Source organism: Schistocerca americana, chromosome 3 (genome assembly GCF_021461395.2).
Source record: "Schistocerca americana isolate TAMUIC-IGC-003095 chromosome 3, iqSchAmer2.1, whole genome shotgun sequence".
NCBI classification, from domain to species: Eukaryota; Metazoa; Arthropoda; class Insecta; order Orthoptera; family Acrididae; genus Schistocerca; species Schistocerca americana.
The window spans coordinates 367,586,675-367,612,091 of NC_060121.1; positions in this window are offsets into that span (position 1 = coordinate 367,586,675).

The following is a 25,417-nucleotide window of genomic DNA, read 5'->3' on the forward strand; positions in this document are numbered from 1 at the left end:
GTGTTTCTGTCAGAGAAACTTTGACTCGTGTGTTTCTGTCAGAGAAACGTTGACTCATGTGTTTTGCAGGGGTTCGGTTTATTGGCGTTTATTAGACTGACTCTTGTATTTTGCAGGTGTTCTATTTATTGTTTTTTTTTAGACTTTGACTCTTGTATTTTGCAGGTGTTTTATTTATTGTTTTTTTTTTTTTTAGATGTTGACTATTGTACTTTCAGACCTGTTTTATTGATCAATGTTTGTTCTTGTGTGATGTATTAGATTTGTGATATTTTGTTTCGTAAATTCATTCCTGTGGCATTGCTTCGTTTATCAGTCAGATAGCTATTCATTCTCATTGTACTGTGATCGATTAGCCTTTGTATGGGGCACATTTATTGTGACGAGGCCCTTAAGGGTAACAATCACATAATTAATTGTAGTTTCAGTATAATGACACAGTGGTCATTGTTTGCTAACTAACTGAAATATAGTAGAGTGATTAAATTAGTGCCACAAAGTTATTTTAATTATACAAATTATTAGTTTTATAAGATATAGAATTTTTTGTGATAATCACTTTGTAAAACATGTTTTTTTTTTCTTCTATCACTTTTTTTTGCTTTTGCGGATTGTACATTTTAATGTTCTGCTTTATAATACTGATGTTATTTTCATGTTCTTTTTTAATTGCTGCGCCACCTTTGCTATTTTCATAAATTTTACTTGTTAATAAACAGTCATAAATTTTCCTGTGATCAGTTGGCTATTGCAATGAGCAAATACTGGTGAACTCCATAAGGGTAACAACCACAAATTGTTTTCATATTAATGACACAGGGACCATTGTTTTTACTTGCTGACTGAATTAGGTCTACACGATCTTTTAAATAAGTGTCACAGATTCTGTTGTTTTTCTGTTTGAAATTGGTAGATTTTAATGATTTGTTGAAATTATTGTGTTTTAGCAAGTAGCTGGTGACCTTTTACCTTTTCTTTACACTTTTGGTTTAAGCAAGGTGTGAGAAGCCTGCTTGGGAATGTCGCATGGCCAGACAATTCCCTGCACAGTCTTTTCCCGGAGCGTTGGGGTTATGAAAGGTCTCTGCTGGATTCCTTTCATGTTAATTTCTTAAATCTGTTGTCATTTACGGCATAAATTCCTCTTCTAAATTTACTGTGGCGTTTTTGACTATCTGGGAGGAGACTGAGTAGTGGAACGTGTTACTTTTACACATAAACAAGAACGATCTGTCACACTACTACACTTTGAAACACAGTTTATATGTAATTCATGTCACACAGTCTCATACGGAACCTACATCCGCTCTCTTTTATATACTGTATATGATAAGATACTGTCATCCGCCTTCCCTTCTGTGTGACAGGATGAATGAGCAAATGTATTTGTAGCTGCGTGCTTGAGGGTAGCAGACAAGCTGTCTGCTAGAGACCAGCAGGACCAACGTCGGAACAGGTAGCTACGCTTTCTAAAAGCAAAGAGGTTTCTATTCTTAGTATGGCCCTGTCCGTCCCTTGTCATGTTGGTATAGGAAGCTGCCCCTCTGGCCACTTCCGTTTGTATTTGTGAGCCACCCTCAGGAAGGGACCACGGCAGTTAGTCCACAGCGAGCGTCTGAAGTGGTAAGATCTCCAGCTAATCGCGTGTCTGCTAAGTCTGTAGGACAATGGGTTTCTTAAGTTCAGCCTAAGTGAAAATTTAATCACCTTTATTTCAGGTTTAGCTCTAAAATATCTAATGTTATCTTAAATTGCAGCTCAGTGTGATTCGAGTGTAAAGTTCAGAATATCTTCCAGTAGTTGCTTTGTCACTACTTTGTGAGTAAAGTGGAACCACGTGTTGATCAGTAACTCTAACTAAGATCATTAATCTTAAATGCGAATGTTCGTGAGATTATAACGTCTCGTCTTGACAATATTTTTCAATATAGCAACTTTTCTTTATGTTCAACCCACGTGGGGTGTCCTTGTGAGACCAGTACCACGTGCTTATACAATTGTTTGACCCATCAGGTTAATAGTAAGATGATAGTAACCAGTTCGAGGTTTTTCTTTTGTAAATTGCTTTTCGATCTAATTTATTTTAATTATCAAAATTATTGTGGAGTTACACTCTTTGTGTAAACCAAGTTGACCACGTGAAGCATGTGGTGTAAGCATGAAAGTAGCCCTCAGCTATTCTTTTGGGAAGATTTCACAGACAGTTAGTATGAATTTAGTATACCAGTGTGTGGTAATTTTATGACGGACAGGATTGTGCTACGAACGTAACATCTTTGGGTGAAAATTGAATCGGTTGGTTGTGGTTAATTTCCTCTTGCATATGTTTCAACGTTCTTCGTGTGTTATTTTATGAATGCAGTGTTGTATGCAGTCTCCCAATCTTGGCTCCATATTTAATGTGTTCCGTAAGATTACAATCTCACATTTTCACAATCCTAAATAAGGCACCAGCTTAGTTACGAATCGAGTTTAATATGCTGAAATTTCAATGATCAATGATAAAATAAATTTTCAAATATAAACTGATTTATTTCTTTTTACTTAAATTCTCTTATATATATATATATACATCACCGTTTGTCGTATGACTATTAAAAGATTATAATTAATGTTAGTCTCGTTGGGAATTTGGTAAGCTAGGCTGGATACCTGGTGAAACAGTTGTGCAGTAATGCAAGGTTAACTTCCCCAGACAGCTCAGCTTTTAACCCGCTTCCGCTTTTATTGTCTTTCAGCACTGCTTTCATAGCAAATTAAGCAACAACATTACACATTACGTTTATTGTCAAGCTAGGTATTTTCTACTGTAGTAAAAACTAATCAGAAAACACTCGGTAGTTAGTTATTGCGAATTTAACAGCCTCGAAATTTATTTACTCTACGTCATTAATAGAGGACTTTATCCACAAATATTATTAAACCCTCCTAGAGATAGAACAAATGACTCGGTAGCAAAAACTTTACAGTTGTGCATAATCCGGAATTGATCCGATATTAACTTACAAGCAAACCTATGTTTTTAACTCTCTCTCTAATACTAATAGGTATTAACCACAAAAAGCGCTTAATAATACGAGCACATTGTTAGTTGCACCAGTTGCATCCCTGCAATAGACACTACTGAAAAATGCTGATGGCTAAAAGTGGCTGGTAGACAGTGAATTACTTCTGCATTGTATGTAACACATATTTTTATTAATTATTTATTTTTGCAACATACTTGAGTGTAATACTTGTAATACTACATATTACAGACCATTCATGCCGCCTGATACTCGTAGTGATTCCTGTGACACACCTACATTCTATCACTTTACCGGTTTTTCTCATTTATTCTGTACTTACTTTTTTTCATTTGGTTGCTTAGATATAGCATTGCAATCCGACTGTAGGTCACAGAGTAGTGAAAGAACACCTAAAGCTCATGCAAATATCTAATTTCTCCTCCTGTTACAGATTAATTACTCTCAGGAAATCAGACAAGTGATTATTTCAGATCGGCGCAATGTTTCCACGCGTCTCTTACTTGTCATCTTCCGATTTTCCAAGAATAATCTGTATATTGAGCAAGCAGTAAAGGAAACAAACGAAAAGTTGGGAGTAGGTATTAAAATTCACGGAGAAGAAATAAAAACTTTGAGGTTTGCCGATGGCATTGTAATTCTGTCAGAGACAGCAAAGGACTTGGAAGAGCAGTTGAATGGAATGGACAGTGTCTTGAAAGGAGGGTATAAGATGAACATCAGCAAAAGCAAGACGAGGATAATGGAATGTAGTCGAATTAAGTCGGGTGATGCTGAGGCAATTAGATTAGGAAATGAGACACTTAAAGTAGTAAAGGAGTTTTGCTATTTGGGGAGCAAAATAACTGATGATTATCGAAGTAGAGAGGATATAAAACGCAGACTAGCAATGGCAAGGAAAACGTTTCTGGAGAAGAGAAATTTGTTAACATCGAGTATTGGTTTAAGTGTCAGGAAGTCGTTTCTGAAAGTATTTGTATGGAGTGTAGCCATATATGGAAGTGAAAAGTGGACGATGAATAGTTTAGACAAGAAGAGAATAGAAGCTTTTGAAATGTGGTGCTACAGAAGAATGCTGAAGATGAGATGGGTAGATCACATAACTAATGAGGAGGTATTGAATAGATTTGGGGAGAAGAGGAGTTTGTGGCACAAGTTGACTAGAAGAAGGAATCGGTTGGTAGGACATATTCTGAGGCATCAAGGGATCACAATTTAGTACTGGAGGGCAGGGTGGAGAGTAAAAATCGTAGAGGGAGACCAAGAGATGAATACACTAAGCAGATTCAGAAGGATGTAGGCTGCAGAAGGTACTGGGAGATGAAGAAGCTTGCACAGGATAGAGTAGCATGGAGAGCTGCACCAAACCAGTCTCAGGACTGTAGACCACAACAACAACAATTCAACTAAAGCTTTTCTTAGCACACCATGAACGGGAATCGAAATGGCGATCTGTCCGCTGTAGTCTTCCCTCGCACAGATTCTCTGGAGACTGCAAAGAGCAGTCGGTCGCGAGCAGTCAGAAGAAGACCCGTTTATTGTAGTATGATGTAGCTATGTAGATAAAATACTTCCGTGTGCATCAAAAAGTTTACAACTTTGTGTAAGCACTAACATTTGTTCTTTTTCGTTGTGCTTAGTTATTCGGTTTTGCTTTTGTTTATATGCAATTTTGCAAACTGTTATACCTGCCATGTGATATCTTTACACTTTTACACTTGAGCATCATTTCTGTAATTCAAAAATGGTTCAAATGGCTCTGAGCGCTATGGGACTTAAAATCTGTGGTCATCAGTCCCCTAGAACTTATAACTACTTAAACCTAACTAACCTAAGGACATCACACACATCCATGCCCGAGGCAGGATTCGAACCTGCGACCGTAGCAGTCGCGCGGTTCCGGACTGAGCGCCTAGAACCGCTAGACCACCGCGACCGGCTCTGTAATTAAGGTTGTCTTATTTATCTGTAACGACTGCGATATCCAAAATATATAAATCGCACACGATAGAGACCAAACAGATTGATTATACACGTTTATCACTCTCTTGGAGCGGTCATGAGTCGACAGTCTAGTGGCCACAGTGTGCCACATTTTCTGCACTTTCTGCTTGCCGTGGTTCTGTCACGTGGTCGACGGAGTGTTTATCTGATCACTGTGTTCCAAATTTTTCCTTTAACGTTACATAAAGTAACTAAACTTCTTAAGTCATAGCACTGGCACAGCCCTGTCGGGGTTTGTTACTAACGCTATTGGTAGTGTGAGTTGCATATCTTTTATATTTGTACGTTAGCATGCCTTTCGTCACGTAATCTTACCGTGTCCTTTGAACGAAACAGGTCATGACGTAATCAATGTGTATCAATACGGCTGTGGTGATTCCGTATTAACAGACTCTAAGACAAAATACGACGCACCGTGAAGGATTTGTCCGAGTGGGATGGAAATCTATAGATGTGATGTACATCTAGATATGAACAAATGATTTCAGAAAAATAGGGTGATTTATTCAAGGAAAGGAGCTTCAGAAAGTAACCAAGTCAATAACGTGTTGGCTTGGCACTGATTGGCAGAGTTATTGGATGTCCTCTTGAGGGAATCGTGCCCTAATTCTCTCCAGCTGGCGCGTTAGATCGTCCAGATACCGAACTGGTTTGAGGGCCTTGTCCATATGCTGTAATTGCCGAGAGATCCGTCAACCTTGCTGGCCAAGCTATGATTTGGCAAGTACTGAAATGTAAACCAAAGAAGGCTTGTCATGAAGGACAACAGGTTGGGCTGTAGAATATTGTCGAAGTACCGCTGTGCTGTTAGGGTACCTGAGAACAAAAAGCGTCCTGCTATGAAAAGAAATGGTACCCCAGAGCATCACTCTTGGCTGTCGGACAGTATGGCGGGCGACAGTCAGGTTGGTATCCAACCGCTGTCCGAGACGTCTCTAGACAAGTCTCCGCTGGTCATCGAGGCTGTTCGAAACGGGACTCACCGCTGAGGACAGTTGTACACCAGTCAATGAGTTTCCAGGCCGAAGACACGTCTGCAGACGCTCCGGAAAGAGGTGGGATACCGACGTAACTGTCACCCGCCATACGGCCGGACAACCAGAAGTGATGGTCTGGGATGCCATTTCATCTCCTAGCAGAACCCCTTTGGTTGTCATGCGAGGCACACTTACAGCACAGCAGTACGTCAACGATACTCTAAGCCCTCTTTGTAGCCCATCATGGGAAGCTATTGAAAGGTGGCTACACTGAGCCACTGCGCCAGAGATTGCGCCAAAGAGTATTATTAAGCCGCCTCCACAGTGCTTGTCGAGAGCTCGTAGTAGTCAGTGCCTGTTAAGAACTCGTAGAAGTGAGTGCGTGGGCAGAGCTCGTAGAAGACAGTTCGTGTTGAGATATGCGAGTGGGCAAGGCTTGTCGAGATGTTGTAGTTAGGAGTGCTTGTTCCACGTTTTATCCAGTTATTTGATGGGAGAGATAGCAGATGTTATTTTAATGAAGATATTGTAACGATCAGAGTGCTTTTCGTCAATATATATGAAGGTAAAATATTGCGTGTTTTTTCATTATTTCCATGTTTTAAATAATGCGTCATGACAGGTTCAGTCAACAAAGCATCTGGCTTGTGTTCTTGTATTAGAGTGTAATTCTGGTTTTCTTGAGTAATTATGGTATTTTTATTTCCTTTAGTTACTTCTGTATAAATGGTATTTAAAATTCTTGTCTTGTTGAAGAAGAACTGTGCCAGATGTGCGTTGAGTCATACTACCACATACAGAACAGCTACACTTGTGCTTTGTTGGTTCAGTAGGTTTTATAGTTGCTGGGGACTTAATTAATTAACTGTGTTTACGAAAATTTTCTTTCATTGTTTGTTGCAGTCAGATTGCGTACAAATACTAGTCAGGGCCAACCGTTTACGAGACTTGCGTAATCGGACAGACAGCTACTAAAAAAATAAAAAAAATATTTTCAATCATATTTAATTAAGCCCCCATGCACGTGGCGACCGCTGCTTCGGATAGTCCCTTGAATTCTTCTGATTGTAAAAATAGTAGACCGTAGTATTGTTGTAGTAATTTGAGTTTAGTAATTGTAGTCTATTTTGAATGTGTAGATTTGGTAATTGGCATTCTTCTAATGGTATTTTTCAAAATTTATTTATTTATTTTTTATTTTTTTTGTTGTCTTGTCTACGGGTTTGACAATTTAGTTCAATTATTTCAATTGTTCGATTGATCGTGTTTGAGGGAGACATTGCATGTAAATGGTATTGTTGGAGATAAAGAGTCATTGTGTGTAATTTTCGTACAGTGACGATTTTTTTTATATTTTGTAAATGATTACGCGATCGATGAAAAAGGCAAAAATGATGAATAGTGAGAATGACGAAATTGTTAACATGGCGAACTCGCCAACACAGGAGAACGGTGTCATAAATAATGTAGTGGAAAACAATTTAATAAGCAGGGAAAATAGTCCGGAAACAGTTCAAAATTTTTCACAATCGAAAAATTCTCAGATTGCGTGGTTAACGACAGAAGAAATGGAGCAGCTAAAGAGTGCAATATTAAATTTGGGATCACAGATAGGAACAATTAAAACAAAGATAGGAACTTTGGGATCTGAATTAAAAACAGAAATGAAAGCAATGACAACACGGTTATGCTCAAAAATAGGAACAATTGAAACAGAAATGAAAGCAGTGGGATCACAGTTACGATCTGAATTAGAAACTGATATGGGAACAATGGAAATACAGTTAGGCTCACGAACAGGCACATGTTTCAAATACATGAAAGACGAATCAAATAAAGAAATTAGAGAAGAAGTACAACCGATTTTGAATGCTCACAATAATAGCTTAATTGCAACAGAAATCAGACAAGAGGAACAGGGCAGAGAACAGGAAGAAAGAAATCGCGTGATAGTACAGAAATTTTCAGAATTAAATTTACAACGTGCACACGATAAGGAAGAAATAATTGAAAGAATCGAGGAATCCGTACCAAATGACAGAATAAATAACTTAACGCAACAGTGTGAACAGTTAACTACTAAATGTGACAACACCGAAACCCGAGTCGCGACATTTACAGAAGACGTAAATAAACAGAAAGAACAATTAAGTGACTCATCGGAAAGAGTTGAGGAAATTTCAGATAAACTGACAAATCTTAGTTTACATGGGGACAGAGATTCGGATGATACAGCTCCATTACCATTTGCAGAAACCGAGGAGTACCAGAACATAAATAAGCATGTTGAAAATCAGGGAAAATTTAATGAACGCGTGAAAAGGGAATTTGAGGCTTTAAAAAAGCAAGTCAAACAGATCGAAGGCGAAATAGTAGGAAAAGACAGTAGAAGAAACTTAGAATCACAGATAGCAGAGGGGTATGAAGAAAGTAATTTATTTCACTTACGGGATGCGACAAGAGAGCGCCAGGCGCGCGAACTTGACAATAATCGTCATTGGGACTGGGACAGACGCGGTAGGTCTTTGTCGCCACGAGGTGAAAACTTTGATTATAAACACTTTTTGACTGTTCGGAAATTTAAGATCTTCCGCAATTCTAAGAATGACATAAATCCTTGTTCATGGTTAGATCAATTTATGTACGCACTCCCGCCAAATTTGCCACTGAGTCACAAACTGGAAATTATGTGCGGCTATTAAAGTCCTCAGGGGATTCACTACTCTAAGTGAATATGTGCCGTAGCGAGCATAGGGCCCCGAGCTGTAGTGGTGCTATTTCTCTTTTAGTTTTCTGTACCGCTGCCTACTCTTTCACTATTCTTTGCATCTGTCAAACCAACTCTTCGACTATCAATCTATCTAGAGAGTAAGTAAACAATAACCTGATATGACTAATTTACCCAAAAGTGACTTCGAAAATTACCGTTTGGACTTACTGTATCTTCGGCAGCATTCATTCGTAGCTTAAACGAAATTTTACCTGTTTATCTTCGTGACAACATTACTTCATATGTCGACGATATTCTTATTGCTAAACGTTCTTGGAGTGAGCACAACAAAATTTTGGATTCATTATTACGTATCTTTGCAAGAGTTGGCATTACTGTGAACTTGGAAAAATCTGAATTTGGTCGTTCTCAGGTGAAATTTCTCGGTCACATTATTGCTACAGAAGGTATTCTTCCTGATCCAGAGAAACTAGATGCTATTCAGTTCGCAATGACATTCTTTTTAAACGAAAATCGGTCGACAACTCTGTTTGGTTAGTTTGTATTCCTGATGAGTGGGTCAATAAATTGATTTGGTATACGCATTTCAGTTATGCACACTTTGGTCCCAGAAAATGCTTTCATAAATTACGAGAAAATTGCTACTTCAGTAATATGGAAAAACGTATTCGATCTGTTCTTGCCAAATGCAAATTATGTCAAAAGGCTAAGCCGCCAACAGTTTCTCACAGAGCACCGTTGTTTCCTATCATTCCAGCGAAATTAAAGGAGATGGCTGCAGTCGATTTGTTCGGTCCAGTGGTTCGTTCTACTAATGGTTTTGCGTACATTTTCGTAGCAGTGGAGTTGACGACAAAATATGTGTGTTTTACACCGTTACGCAAAGCAACAGCTCGTTCAGTATCTAATGCTTTCATCAAACATTTTCTTAAAGAAGTTGGTCATGTTGATAAGGTTATATCAGATAATGGATCACAGTTTCGTTCTAAAATTTGGCTTCGCACTCTACAGCGTCGTAAAATTAAACCAATTTTCATTTCACTTTTTCACCCTCAATCTAACGCTTCAGAGAGATGGATGAAGGAAATCAATAAATTGTGTCGTCTTTATTGTCATCAGAATCACAGAACGTGGGATCAGTATCTTCATATTTTTCAAAACATTCTGAATGAACTTCCTAATGATTCAACTTCTTTACCACCTATATTGATATTAAAAAACAAAGCACCGACAAATCGCATATCTGAAATCGTTCCTTTTCCGCCTTCACGGAAACTGCGGCATTCTGAAGTTGTCAACCTGGCTCTACGAAATATTGCATCTGCGGCTGCTAGAAGAGAGAGATCAGCTAAACTTCCTGGTCGTTTAAAAATCTTGTCAGTTGGTCAGAAGGTATTAATTAAGTCTCACCGTTTGTCTCATAAAGGAAAAGGCTTGTGTCGCAAATTTTTTCTGCTTTATAACGGTCCATATAGAATTCGCAAAATTATTCATGATAACACTGTCGAAGTAGAAACTCTTAAATCTCGACGCTCTAAAGGAATACATCATATATCTAACGTAAAAATTTTTGTGGAATGACATACTTTTGAGAAACCAACAGCTAGATGTAAACATGCGGAGAGTACAAGGATACCGCGCTGTGTTTTGGCGGCGGCATATACTCAAAGCAACAGTCAAGTCTGCGCGCCGCACAAGGCAGTCGTTGACCGCGAACAATTGCTTCCTACGTCACGCGCCTACAGCTGATCGAGCGCTCAGTGCGAATGCACTGACAGCCGTAAACAAATACACAGTTTAATTTCTTCGACTAAATTCAGTATAAAGCTATAGTGACTTGATGAATTATGTTATTAACATTCAGTATTTTCCAGGATACGGTTGTATAAAATATTTAAGAACTTCAGGTAAATTCTGTGTGTCTCCGACGTTAAGAGGACTTGCTATCGAGAAATTTTCAGGAAGAATGTAATTTCCAAGAAGAAACTAATAAGCTAAAAAGGGTAACTATTAATTGAGTTCATTTTTCAGGTAACATATTTCCACTTAGGTACGTACTTTAGACGTAATTTGCTGCTCGCGGTTACGTGATTCATACTTTGTGCTAATTTCATGTGCTATGAATTTACTTGTGAAGCGACGTGCTTGCGTACGTTAACTGATTTTGACAATGATTATTAATGAACTGGGTTGTGACTTGTGTATATTATGCATCGCTTGGCTGCACTGCTTTTTCACTGATGTCATATTTTTTAATTATGTGCCTGCTGTGCTTATTTATTTAAATTATAATTGTAAACTGATTAATTGTGCTGACTGTGTTTATGTATGTAAGTTATACTTTGTGATTTATCTGCTTGCGCCTTCATGTTTACTTATTAAGAGGACATATGAACATTTATTTGCTTATGCTGATATGATGCTAATGACCTGTTTGCTGCTATGCGTATGGATTGCATATTTATACATTTCTGTTTGTTGTCACAACTACTCTTTAATTTGGTATATAGCAATGCTGATGTACAGTGTACGAACATAGAGTGTAGGTTACAGTATGGTGTTAATTATAGATTGTTCGCTTGGCAGAGCCTCGTTGTAAGGATTGTGCTGCATCCACTTTTTGACATTCTGTTCTCTACTGGTATATTTACTCGCTAGTGCTTGTTTTGCTTACGCTCAGTGCCTTATATTTTTAAGATAAGAAAATGAACTGCTATAATTCGACGAACGACGTTGGTACAAAGAACTTCGTTGAAGTCACATGAGCTGAGGTTTTATGGAAGCTGTATAAATTTATGCTAATAGGAAGGAAGCTAACGACATGACATACCAAAACTAGGTTTAGACTATTGACAGTTATTACACTGCATTCTTCGTGAGCAATTGAAATAGGAAGTGACACTTGATACAAGAAATACTCCACATGTTTGCTTCTGCCATAATTCTTGAAGTGGTGTACACACTGTGAAATACGAGTATTATGATCATTCACATTCCGTAATCGTACTTAATTACTGAGAGTTATTCGAACTAAGTCTGTTAGAGGTCATGTATGCATTTCTTTTGTTTATAATTCATAATGAGTAGAAGATTTGGCTCAGATGGATTACACAGAGGTTGTGTGTTGACAATGTGTCTTCAGATTGTATGGGATGATGAGGTTTGCATTAGGATTTTATCTGTACTTGTTCGAGGAGACTGACTAGAGGAAAGAGTTGTTATGGAAGTGAAATGATATTGGTAATAAGGTTCATATTTATCGACGTATTAAAGAGGTATTATTGAGGTATAGAGATTATATGAAGTTGATGATTATTGGAGTTTTTGTAGACAAGAGGTAAGGTAAATGATATTGATGATAAGATTTATATGTATCGACGTAAGAAGTATTAGTGAAGTATTGAGATTATGTGATGCTGATGATTATTGGAGTTTGGTGCATAAGAGGTAAAGTAAGTGAGGAGCATATTTTTTTTGTTGGTCTTAATGGAACAAGGAGGATGAAGATAGCAGACTAGAACACTAAAGTAGAAGGAAGAAAGTCTATACACACACTTTGTTAAATCACTAAGCAGTATATACTTTTGTTTGAAGAGAGGAAGTATTTGCATATCTTGGCTCACTGACAGTTGTTCAACAACAGTACATTTGATCTGGCTTGGCAAACATTGGTCTTGACATGATGACTATGACGTTGACCTAACTATTATTGACTGTTATACATTGCTGCCATTACTACTTGATACACATGATGAACATCAGATTTTGACAGAATTACATTTACACAGTTAACACTATTCAATTACACAGTAGTACTTAATGTGGATGAAAGATGAATGAGTGTGTTTTGTGTGTTTTCCTTTCCTAATCCTACCCACCTATCTCGTAAATATTATTTGATTTGTTGTTGTGGCTTGCACTGACACCCATAAATATTGTAGGTTTACTGATATTTGAGTATTTGTAATAGTTAATATGACAATTATCTGACATCTTTTGTGTGTTTATTAGAATTTGTATGTTTAGTGTAAAAGCATTTGTATGTGTATTCAAACTATTGTTCATGCCTGAACTGTCTGATTAGTGATGGTAAACTGCTACCTGCACTTTTCAACGTAATGTGTGACACTTAGGAATGATTAATTTCTGCTGATGAACTGAGTGATCAGTGATAGTGAATATTATGGACTGTTACTTGTACTTTATCTACATGATTGGTGTCACTAGGACATGTTTAGTTTCTGCTGATGAACAGTGTGATTAGTGATAGTGAATATCATGGACCGCTCTCTGGACCTGCTCATCATTGCTAGGTGCAACTGATGGACTACTTGTATGGAAATGAAGTCACTTGTTGGTGTCTGCACCTACTCAACATTACTGGGTGCCACGGATGGAACTGCTTCTGCTGAAATGATGTCACTTGTTGGTGTCTGCACCTGCTCAGTATTGCTGGGTGCCACTAATGGAACTACTTCTACTGAAATGATGTCACTTGTCGGTGTCTGCACCTGCTCAACATTGCTGGGTGCAACTGATGAACTGTTTCTACTGAAATGAAGTCACTTGTTGCTGTCTGCACCTGCTCAACATTGCTGGGTGCAACTGATGAACTGTTTCTACTGAAATGAAGTCACTTGTTGCTGTCTGCACCTACTCAACATTGCTGGGTGCCTCTGATGGATTGCTTCTACTGAACTAATGTGACTTGTTGCTGGGTGTACCTGCTAAACTTTACTGGGTGCCTCTGATGGATTGCTTCTACTGAACTAATGTGACTTGTTGCTGGGTGTACCTGCTAAACTTTACTGGGTGCCACTGATGGACTGCTTCTACTGAAAAGATGTCACCTGTTGGTGTCTTTTTTTTTGTATAAACTAATCATTGAAAGCATTTTATGTGAACATTTGTATAAACTGATTTTTTTATGTATTGTGTAAACTATTATGTAAAGCCACATGTATGAAAAGAATTTGTATTGCCTACTGTATTTTATATATTAGGTTATTGAAAGGTCAGTGCAAAGCCAAAATTTTAACTAATTATGTGATATTTGGGTATTAATATTATCTTTTATTTTTGTCTGTATTTTTCTGGACGAATTTGGTGGTATTTTCACCACCAATGCTGGCAAAAATACCATCAAATTCTGGCCTGTGGAGGAGGGGCATATGAAAGGTGGCTACACTGAGCCACTGCGCCAGAGATTGCGCCAAAGAGTATTATTAAGCCGCCTCCACAGTGCTTGTCGAGAGCTCGTAGTAGTCAGTGCCTGTTAAGAACTCGTAGAAGTGAGTGCGTGGGCAGAGCTCGTAGAAGACAGTTCGTGTTGAGATGTGCGAGTGGGCAAGGCTTGTCGAGATGTTGTAGTTAGGAGTGCTTGTTCCATGTTTTATCCAGTTATTTGATGGGAGAGACAGCAGATGTTATTTTAATGAAGATATTGTAACGATCAGAGTGCTTTTCGTCAATATATATGAAGGTAAAATATTGCGTGTTTTTTCATTATTTCCATGTTTTAAATAATGCGTCATGACAGGTTCAGTCAACAAAGCATCTGGCTTGTGTTCTTGTATTAGAGTGTAATTCTGGTTTTCTTGAGTAATTATGGTATTTTTATTTCCTTTAGTTACTTCTGTATAAATGGTATTTAAAATTCTTGTCTTGTTGAAGAAGAACTGTGCCAGATGTGCGTTGAGTCATACTACCACATACAGAACAGCTACACTTGTGCTTTGTTGGTTCAGTAGGTTTTATAGTTGCTGGGGACTTAATTAATTAACTGTGTTTACGAAAATTTTCTTTCATTGTTTGTTGCTGTCAGATTGCGTACAAATACTAGTCAGGGCCAACCGTTTACGAGACTTGCGTAATCGGACAGACAGCTACTAAAAAAATAAAAAAAATATTTTCAATCATATTTAATTAAGCCCCCATGCACTATCCTGGGCAGACATTTCAGCAAGATAACGCCCGCCCAAACAAGGCGAGAGTTTCTTCTGATTGTCTTCGTACTTGCCAAACCATAGCTTTGCCAGCACGGTCGACTGGATCTCTCCGCAATTAGGGCATTTTGGACAAGGCCCTCAAACCAGTGCTGGATCTGGACGATCTAACGCACCAAATGGACAGAATTTGGCACGATATCCTTCAAGAGGCCATCCAACATCACTGTCAAACAATAACAACCCTAATAACAGCCTGCATGAGGGCAAGAGGTGGATCAACACATTATTGGCTTGTTCAGTTTGCCCAGCTCTTTCTCTTAAATAAATCATCCAGTTTTTCTGAAATGGTAATTATTTGTTTTTCTTTATATGTGCCTATTTGGAAAATTTCATCGACGTGTGTAATCGTTCTCTTCTTCTTCTTCTTCTTCTCTCTTTTTTGTCTTAGAATATGTTATGATGCAGTCGAACACACAAGAGTGATTTTTAAGGAAACAGAACACCCACGAAATCCTTCGAGCGCAATTTCTTGTGCGGCAGAATGGGAGCATTAGCCAGGGATATACTGAAGAATAAGATGGGTGTACAGTCATGGCCAGTAATATCTTCTGGGGACAACAGGTTGGAACTTTAGCAGTAGACAGCCATTTGTTCTCCTTGGATTTTTCCAGTAAATGCGACCTCATTGGTTTCGGTATTGCAATGCGACAGTTCCCCAGGTTCTGCATTTGAGGTGCAACAACTGCTGTACAAGAACGATAAAATGATTAACGAGAAATAACTGTTTTCGAACTCAACTATAGTTATTTCAAATAATTAGGAGTCGAAATAGGAATTGAAATTGATGGTAGCAAAACCAATCCTACGATCTGAACTCCACTTTCAAATGTTCTTTACTGAGAAAATCCATGAGTACGGCCCTAGTTTTATTTTTGCGTTGCTAGATAGAGGAGTGATGTGTAAGCAGCACTGAGAAACAGCTGACATCGTCACAAATGAAAAAAGCCCCAGGGCGAGAATGTATCTCTATCAGAATGTACTCATAATTTATGGGTCAGTTAGCCTCTACTTTAACCATGGTACACCGTAGATCCCGTGAACAAAAACTGTGCCCAGTAGTTGCAAGGAAGCACAGCACACATCCACAAACAAGAACAGTAGCAGCTGTGATCCGAAAAATTACCGTAATGTATCAGTGAACTCTGTCTGTTGCAGAATGCGGAATACACACTATGTGATCAAAAGTATCCGGACACCTGGCTGAAAATCACTTGCAAATTCGTGGCGCCCTCCATTGGTAATGCTGGAATCCAATATGGTTTTGGCCCACCCTTAACCTTCGTGACAGATTCCACTCTCGCAAGCATATGTTCAGTCAGTTGCTGGAAGGTTTCTTAGGGAATTGCAGCTCATTCTTCACAAAGTGCTTCACTGAGGAGAGGTATCGATGTCGGTCGGTGAGGCCTGGCACGAAGTTGGCGTACCGAAACATCCCAAAGGTGTTCTATAGGATGGAGGTAGGGACTCTGTGTAGGACAGTCCATTACAGAGATCTACATCTACATCTACATTGATACTCCGCAAGCCACCCAACGGTGTGTGGCGGAGGGCACTTTACGTGCCACTGTCATTACCTCCCTTTTCCTGTTCCAGTCGCGTATGGTTCGCGGGAAGAACGACTGTCTGAAAGCCTCCGTGCGCGCTCTAATCTCTCTAATTTTACATTCGTGATCTCCTCGGGAAGTATAAGTAGAGGGGAAGCAATATATTCGATACCTCATCCAGAAACGCACCCTCTCGAAACCTGGCGAGCAAGCTACACCGCGATGCAGAGCGCCTCTCTTGCAGAGTCTGCCACTTGAGTTTATTAAACATCTTCGTAACGCTATCACGGTTACCAAATAACCCAGTGACGAAACGCGCCGCTCTTCTTTGGATCTTCTCTATCTCCTCCGTCAACCCGACCTGGTACGGATCCCACACTGATGAGCAATACTCAAGTATAGGTCGAACGAGTGTTTTGTAAGCCACCTCCTTTGTTGATGGACTACATTTTCTAAGCACTCTCCCAATGAATCTCAACCTGGTACCCGCCTTACCAACAATTAGTTTTATATGATCATTCCACTTCAAATCGTTCCGTACGCATACTCCCAGATATTTTACAGAAGTAACTGCTACCAGTGTTTGTTCCGCTATCATATAATCATACAATAAAGGATCCTTCTTTCTATGTATTCGCAATACATTACATTTGTCTATGTTAAGGGTCAGTTGCCACTCCCTGCACCAAGTGCCTATCCGCTGCAGATCTTCCTGTATTTCGCTACAATTTTCTAATGCAGCAACTTCTCTGTATACTACAGCATCATCCGCGAAAAGCCGCATGGAACTTCCGACACTATCTACTAAGTCATTTATATATATTGTGAAAAGCAATGGTCCCATAACACTCCCCTGTGGCACGCCAGAGGTTACTTTAACGTCTGTAGACGTCTCTCCATTGATAACAACATGCTGTGTTCTGTTTGCTAAAAACTCTTCAATCCAGCCACACAGCTGGTCTGATATTCCGTAGGCTCTTACTTTGTTTATCAGGCGACAGTGCGGAACTGTATCGAACGAGTTCCGGAGGTCAAGAAAAATAGCATCTACCTGGGAGCCTGTATCTAATATTTTCTGGGTCTCATGAACAAATAAGGCGAGTTGGGTCTCACACGATCGCTGTTTCCGGAATCCATGTTGATTCCTACATAGTAGATTCTGGGTTTCCAGAAATGACATGATACGCGAGCAAAAAACATGTTCTAAAATTCTACAAGAGATCGACGTAAGAGATATAGGTCTATAGTTTTGCGCATCTGCTCGACGACCCTTCTTGAAGACTGGGACTATCTGTGCTCTTTTCCAATCATTTGGAACCCTCCGTTCCTCTAGAGACTTGCGGTACACGGCTGTTAGAAGGGGGGCAAGTTCTTTCGCGTACTCTGTGTAGAATCGAATTGGTATCCCGTCAGGTCCAGTGGACTTTCCTCTATTGAGTGATTCCAGTTGCTTTTCTATTCCTTGGACACTTATTTCGATGTCAGCCATTTTTTCGTTTGTGCGAGGATTTAGAGAAGGAACTGCAGTGCGGTCTTCCTCTGTGAAACAGCTTTGGAAAAAGGTGTTTAGTATTTCAGCTTTACGCGTGTCATCCTCTGTTTCAATGCCATCATCATCCCGTAGTGTCTGGATATGCTGTTTCGAGCCACTTACTGATTTAACGTAAGACCAGAACTTCCTAGGATTTTCTGTCAAGTCGGTACATAGAATTTTACTTTCGAATTCAATGAACGCTTCACGCATAGCCCTCCTTACGCTAACTTTGACATCGTTTAGCTTCAGTTTGTCTGAGAGGTTTTGGCTGCGTTTAAACTTGGAGTGGAGCTCTCTTTGCTTTCGCAGTAGTTTCCTAACTTTGTTGTTGTACCACGGTGGGTTTTTCCCGTCCCTCACAGTTTTACTCGGCACGTACCTGTCTAAAACGCATTTTACGATTGCCTTGAACTTTTTCCATAAACACTCAACATTGTCAGTGTCGGAACAGAAATTTTCGTTTTGATCTGTTAGGTAGTCTGAAATCTGCCTTCTATTACTCTTGCTAAACAGATAAACCTTCCTCCCTTTTTTTATATTCCTATTAACTTCCATATTCAGGGATGCTGCAACGGCCTTATGATCACTGATTCCCTGTTCTGTACATACAGATTCGAAAAGTTCGGGTCTGTTTGTTATCAGTAGGTCCAAGATGTTATCTCCACGAGTCGGTTCTCTGTTTAATTGCTCGAGGTAATTTTCGGATAGTGCACTCAGTATAATGTCACTCGATGCTCTGTCCCTACCACCCGTCCTAAACATCTGAGTGTCCCAGTCTATATCTGGTAAATTGAAATCTCCACCTAAGACTATAACATGCTGAGAAAATTTATGTGAAATGTATTCCAAATTTTCTCTCAGTTGTTCTGCCACTAATGCTGCTGAGTCGGGAGGTCGGTAAAAGGAGCCAATTATTAACCTAGTTCGGTTGTTTAGTGTAACCTCCACCCATAATAATTCACAGGAACTATCCACTTCTACTTCACTACAGGATAAACTACTACTAACAGCGATGAACACTCCACCACCGGTTGCATGCAATCTATCCTTTCTAAACACCGTGTGGACCTTTGTAAAAATTTCGGCAGAATTTATCTCTGGCTTAAGCCAGCTTTCTGTACCTATAACGATTTCAGCTTCGGTGCTTTCTATCAGCGCTTGAAGTTCCGGTACTTTACCAACGCAGCTTCGACAGTTGACAATTACAATACCGATTGCTGCTTGGTCCCCGCATGTCCTGACTTTGCCCCGCACCCGTTGAGGCTGTTGCCCTTTCTGTACTTGCCCAAGGCCATCTAACCTAAAAAACCGCCCAGCCCACGCCACACAACCCCTGCTACCCGTGTAGCCGCTTGTTGCGTGTAGTGGACTCCTGACCTATCCAGCGGAACCCGAAACCCCACCACCCTATGGCGCAAGTCGAGGAATCTGCAGCCCACACGGTCGCAGAACCGTCTCAGCCTCTGATTCAGACCCTCCACTCGGCTCTGTACCAAAGGTCCGCAGTCAGTCCTGTCGACGATGCTGCAGATGGTGAGCTCTGCTTTCATCCCGCTAGCGAGACTGGCAGTCTTCACCAAATCAGATAGCCGCCGGAAGCCAGAGAGGATTTCCTCCGATCCATAGCGACACACATCATTGGTGCCGACATGAGCGACCACTTGCAGATGGGTGCACCCTGTACCCTTCATGGCATCCGGAAGGACCCTTTCCACATCTGGAATGACTCCCCCCGGTATGCACACGGAGTGCACATTGGTTTTCTTCCCCTCTCTTGCTGCCATTTCCCTAAGGGGCCCCATTACGCGCCTGACGTTGGAGCTCCCAACTACCAGTAAGCCCACCCTCTGCGACTGCCCGGATCTTGCAGACTGAGGGGCAACCTCTGGAACAGGACAAGCAGCCATGTCAGGCCGAAGATCAGTATCAGCCTGAGACAGAGCCTGAAACCGGTTCGTCAGACAAACTGGAGAGGCTTTCCGTTCAGCCCTCCGGAATGTCTTTCGCCCCCTGCCACACCTTGAAACGACCTCCCACTCTACCACAGCTGAGGGATCAGCCTCAATGCGGGCAGTATCCCGGGCAACCACAGTCGTAGTCCGATCAGGGGATGCGTGGGACGAGCTGGCCGTCCCCGACAAACCCCCATCCCGACCCCCACAGTGATGCCCATTGGCAACAGCCTCAAGCTGTGTGACCGAAGCCAACACTGCCTGAAGCTGGGAGCGAAGGGATGCCAACTCAGCCTGCATCCGAACACAGCAGTTGCAGTCCCTATCCATGCTAAAAACTGTTTTGCTAAGAACGTCTGAACTAATCTACAGAGAGCGCAAACAAATCGACAAAATTTAAGCGGTTATTAAAATACAAGATTGCCTAGTAAATGCAGTAATGCTGCTACTTGCGCACTGCTGACACTGCTCGGCGGCGGAAGGAGACTAAGCGAAATTACACTATTCAGGTACTAAAACACGATGCTACACTCTCAAATACTATAATACGCCCGAAATTTATGAATTAAACAATGCAAGAACCAAAAACACGCAAAGAAATTAAGAATTAAACTATGTAACAAATGAGTGAGCTAGGAGTATACGACTTGCTGCTGCAGCTGCTTATCCAACGGCGGCAGGGAGCACACTGACTGCGACCAACCGACACTGGCCGTTCAAAACAAAACAGTAGACAAACGACTACGCGAATTTACACTACTCAGGTACTAAAACGCGATGCTACAACTCTCAAATACTATAATACGCTCGAAATTTATGAATTAAACAATGCAAGTACCAAAAACACGCAAAGAAATTAAGAATTAAACTATGTAACAAATGAGTGAGCTAGGAGTATACGACTTGCTGCTGCAGCTGCTTATCCAACGGCGGCAGGGAGATGTTATTGTCGTGTAAGCACTCCGTCACAGGTCGTGCATTATGAACAACTGCTCGATCGTGATGAAAGAGGCAATCGCCTTCCCCCAAATTGCTCTTCAACAGTGGGAAGCAAGAAGGTGGTTAAAACATCAATTTAGGTCTGTGCTGTGATAGTGCCACGCAAAAGAACAAGGGGTGCAAGCCCCCTCAAAGGAAATCACAACCACAGCAAAATACTACCGCCTCCGAATTTTACTGTTGGCACTGCACATGCTGGCAGATGACATTCACAGGGCATTCGCCATACCCACACCCTGCTATGGATCGCCACATTGTGTACCGTGATTCGTCACTCCACACAACGTTTTTCCACTGTTCAATCGTCCAACGTTTACACTCCTTCCACCAAGCGAGGCGTTGTTTAACATTAGCGGCGTGATGTGTGGCTTATAAGCAGCCGCTCGACCGTGAAATCCGATTTCTCACCTCCCACCTAACTGTCGTAGACTTCCAGAGGATCCTGATGCGGTTTGGAATTCCTGTGTGATGCTCTGGATAGATGTCTGCCTATTATACCTTACGATCCTCTCCAACTGTCTATGCTCTCTGTCAGTCAACAGACGAGGTCGGCCTGTACACTTTTGTGCTGTACGTGTCCCTTCACGTTTCCACTTCACTATCACATAGGAAACAGTGGACCTAGGGATCTTTAGGAGTGTGGAAATCTCGCATACAGACGTATGACGCAAGTGATACCCAAACACCTGTCCACGTACGAAGTCCGTGAGTTCCGCGGAGCGCCCCATTCTGCTCTCTCACAATATCTAATGGCTACTGAGGTCGCTGATATGGATTACTTGGCAGCAGGTGGCAGCACAATGCCCCTAGTATGAAAAACGTATGTTTTGGGAGTGTCCGGATACTTTTGATCTCATAGTGTATTCTCATAGTGTATGAGGAGCCTGAGATAGAATATCAGCAAGCATAGATTTCGATGCCATCGGTCACACGAAACTCTAGTCGTACATTTCTCACATCACATCTTGAAAGCCATGAATTAAAAAAAAGTCAGTAAACTGCAGCATTTCCTGCCTTCTAAGAAGCATTTAACCACAACAGCGCTTATTAACGAAAGTACGATTACATGAAATGTTTGATTGTATTGAAGACTTCTTGGTGGAGAGGACGTAACATACAGAGATGGAAAAAAATTGAAAAACCGAAAAAATAACTAATGTAGAGTAACGAAATTTCGGAAATACATTTGTCTTGGTAACGTATTTAAGTGATTATCATTGCAAGATCACAGGTTAATGAAAGCGCGAGATAAACAGTCCATATGAAATGCTGGTACATTAATGACGGGTGCAACCACCAGAATGTTCAACACAAGCATGCAACTGTGCATGCATTGTGTTGTACAGCTGCCTGATGACAGTTGGTAGGATGGAGTTCCCCGCCCGCTCTAGTTGTTCGGTCAATACACAGACAGTTAATGCTCTTCGTGTATGACACTGGAGTGAGGGTCCTATGATATTCTATATGTGCTCATCTGGACACAGATCTCGTAATCTAGCAGCCAAGACAATATGTCGACACTCTGAGAAAATGTTGGGCCTACAACAGTGGTATGTGGGTGATCGTTATCCTATTGGAAAATACCACCTGAAATCTGCAGGGCAACAGGTGTAATCACCAGACTGACGTACAATTTTGCAGTTCTGGTGCGTGGAATAGCCACGAGAGTGCTTCTGCTGTCAGACGAAATCTCACCCCTGCCCACAGCTCCAGGTATAGGTCCAGTGTGTCTAGCGCGCAGACAGGTTGGTTGCAGGCCTTCAGCTGTCTTCCTTCTAACCAGTACACGGCGGTCACTGGCACCGGTGCAGAACAAGCTTTCATCAAAAAACACAGTAGACCTCCACCCTGCCCGCCAGTAAGCTCTCGCTTGGCATCATTTAAGTCACAAACGGCAGTGGTTTGTTGTCAGTGGAGTGCCTGCTGCAGGGTGTCTGGTTCGCAGCTGTCCTTGAAGTAACAGATTTGTAACAGTTCGTTGTGTCACTGTGGTGCCAACTGCCGCTCATATTTCTGCAGCAGATGCAACATGATGCGCCACAGGCATATGTCGAACACGATTCAGCCAAGTGGCTGAACGGAGTCCGACCTTTTTGCAACCGTACATTCTCGTGAATGTGTGCCAGCAACCACATACAGTGGCTACATGCCTGCCAAGCCTTTCTGCAACAACGCAGTAGGAGGAGCCAGCTTCTCGTAGCCCTGTTACAGACCTCTGTCAAACCCAGTGAGGTGTTGATAGTGATATTATTGTCGCCTTAAAAGCATTCTTGACTAACATCAACTCACCACGTCCAATCTCACAGGTAACTAACGCTCACGGCCGTTACAGCGAGTATTTAAAGCAAGCCTGGTTTGCATCCTCATAGTGGTGCTACTAGCGCCACTCTTATGTGACTGGCGGGAAATGTGCACACACATCATCTTTCACATGTAGAAACCCGCCTATCAACCTTTTTTATGTCGCACAACTGCATATTGCTGTTGCGATTTTTTTACGTCAGTCTACACTCCTGGAAATGGAAAAAAGAACACATTGACACCGGCGTGTCAGACCCACCATACTTGCTCCGGACACTGCGAGAGGGCTGTACAAGCAATGATCACACGCACGGCACAGCGGACACACCAGGAACCGCGGTGTTGGCCGTCGAATGGCGCTAGCTGCGCAGCATTTGTGCACCGCCGCCGTCGGTGTCAGCCAGTTTGCCGTGGCATACGGAGCTCCATCGCAGTCTTTAACACTGGTAGCATGCCGCGACAGCGTGGACGTGAACCGTATGTGCAGTTGACGGACTTTGAGCGAGGGCGTATAGTGGGCATGCGGGAGGCCGGGTGGACGTACCGCCGAATTGCTCAACACGTGGGGCGTGAGGTCTCCATAGTACATCGATGTTGTCCCCAGTGGTCGGCGGAAGGTGCACGTGCCCGTCGACCTGGGACCGGACCGCAGCGACGCACAGATGCACGCCAAGACCGTAGGATCCTACGCAGTGCCGTAGGGGACCGCACCGCCACTTCCCAGCAAATTAAGGACACTGTTGCTCCTGGGGTATCGGCGAGGACCATTCGCAACCGTCTCCAAGAAGGTGGGCTACGGTCCCGCACACCGTTAGGCCGTCTTCCGCTCACGCCCCAACGTCGTGCAGCCCGCCTCCAGTGGTGTCGCGACAGGCGTGAATGGAAGGACGAATGGAGACGTGTCGTCTTCAGCGATGAGAGTCGCTTCTGCCTTGGTGCCAATGATGGTCGTATGCGTGTTTGGCGCCGTGCAGGTGAGCGCCACAATCAGGACTGCATACGACCGAGGCACACAGGGCCAACATCATGGTGTGGGGAGCGATCTCCTACACTGGCCGTACACCACTGGTGATCGTCGAGGGGACACTGAATAGTGCACGGTACATCCAAACCGTCATCGAACCCATCGTTCTACCATTCCTAGACCGGCAAGGGAACTTGCTGTTCCAACAGGACAATGCACGTCCGCATGTATCCCGTGCCACCCAACGTGCTCTAGAAGGTGTAAGTCAACTACCCTGGCCAGCAAGATCTCCGGATCTGTCCCCCATTGAGCATGTTTGGGACTGGATGAAGCGTTGTCTCACGCGGTCTGCACGTCCAGCACGAACGCTGGTCCAACTGAGGCGCCAGGTGGAAATGGCATGGCAAGCCATTCCACAGGACTACATCCAGCATCTCTACGATCGTCTCCATGGGAGAATAGCAGCCTGCATTGCTGCGAAAGGTGGATATACACTGTACTGGTGCCGACATTGTGCATGCTCTGTTGCCTGTGTCTATGTGCCTGTGGTTCTGTCAGTGTGATCATGTGATGTATCTGACCCCAGGAATGTGTCAATAAAGTTTCCCCTTCCTGGGACAATGAATTCACGGTGTTCTTATTTCAATTTCCAGGAGTGTATTATCCTGGCTGGAGAGTTATCGACAAAATTGGTAATAACTTCAAGCATACACCACGGAAGTGTGTTGGGATGCTTTCGTTCGTGCTCCTTGTTAAAGACCTGGCAGACAACGTTATTGCCACCTCTGTCTTTTGCATGCAGTGGCGCATGATTGGCAACATTGATTGTTTGGATTTGTTATATTGCGCAATTCACAAAAGTCAAAAATATTATATTCTACAGGACGTGAATGAGTCAAATTTCGAATCAGTTCATACAAATTCCTGGGTGTTACAGTTTGTTGGGGGAAGAAATGGAATTACCACAAAGGTTCTGTCGAGGGTAAAGCTAGCGGTAGAGTTCAGTCTGTTTGTAGGATACTGGGAAAATGCAATCTCTACACAAAGGCGACTGTTTACAAGACACCCGTGTCACCCATACTAGAATATTGCGCAAGTGCGTGGGATCCATCCCAAATACGACCACAGAGTTGTTTGTCCCACAGAGGAACACCACGGAAATATTGATGGCAGACTCTCGAAAATGAACGCAGTCTATATCGCGAAAGCTTACTTACAATATTTCAGGAACCAATATTTAGTGAGAACTATAGCTGTATGCTACAACATTTACGTGTAGCCACCCGAGGGAATGAGAAGACAGGATTAGATTAATTACAACGTGTGCAGAGTCATTTCAGTACTCGCTCTTCCAGCGGTCCGTAGAAAATGGGAACG